At 35.4% G+C, this 570-nt stretch overlaps 1 non-coding gene across 1 annotated transcript; it reads right to left on the bottom strand.

Moving 5' to 3' along the window:
* Positions 1 to 179: 179 nt before the first annotated feature.
* LOC128290738 (small nucleolar RNA R71) lies at positions 180 to 284 on the bottom strand. The gene has a single exon (XR_008280525.1). It is a non-coding gene; the product is annotated as a small nucleolar RNA R71 (small nucleolar RNA).
* Positions 285 to 570: the final 286 nt, after the last annotated feature.

The following is a 570-nucleotide window of genomic DNA, read 5'->3' as shown; positions in this document are numbered from 1 at the left end:
ATTTACGACACATTTAATATTAATGGCGTTACTGATGATACCATATACATACGATTGTTCCTATTAGTTTTGAGGAGCAAGGCAAAACGGTGGTTGAATTCACTTACACGGGGTTCTATCATGACTTGGGCTCTAGATAACTGAGAAATTTTTGTTGAAGTCCACCAACCAAAACAACTAAGTTGAGGAATGATATATCTTCTTTTGTTCAATTTGATGTTGAGACACTTTACGATACATGAGAGATTTAAAGATTTTCTGAGAAGGTGTCCTCATCATGGACTACCTTTGTGGCTCCAAGTTCAAACTTTTTACAATGGTTTGAATCTCTCAACTAGATAGATGATTGACGTAGTAGCTGACGGAACATTGAATAACAAAATACATGAGGCAGCCCAAGAGTTTATTGAGGAGATGGCACTGAATAATTATCAGTGGAAAATTACGAGAGTAAAACCTGCTAAGACTGTTGGAGTTTTTGATATTGATGCAATTTCTATGTTCGTGAGACAGGTTGAAGCTCTTGGTAAGAAAATTGATTATTTGAATTTTCTAAGCAAGTGAATCTAA

The sequence above is a fragment of the Gossypium arboreum genome, chromosome 3, assembly GCF_025698485.1.
Source record: "Gossypium arboreum isolate Shixiya-1 chromosome 3, ASM2569848v2, whole genome shotgun sequence".
NCBI classification, from domain to species: domain Eukaryota; kingdom Viridiplantae; phylum Streptophyta; class Magnoliopsida; order Malvales; family Malvaceae; genus Gossypium; species Gossypium arboreum.
The sequence above is the reverse complement of the archived record's forward strand: the minus strand, read 5'-3'. Positions and strand labels throughout refer to the sequence as shown.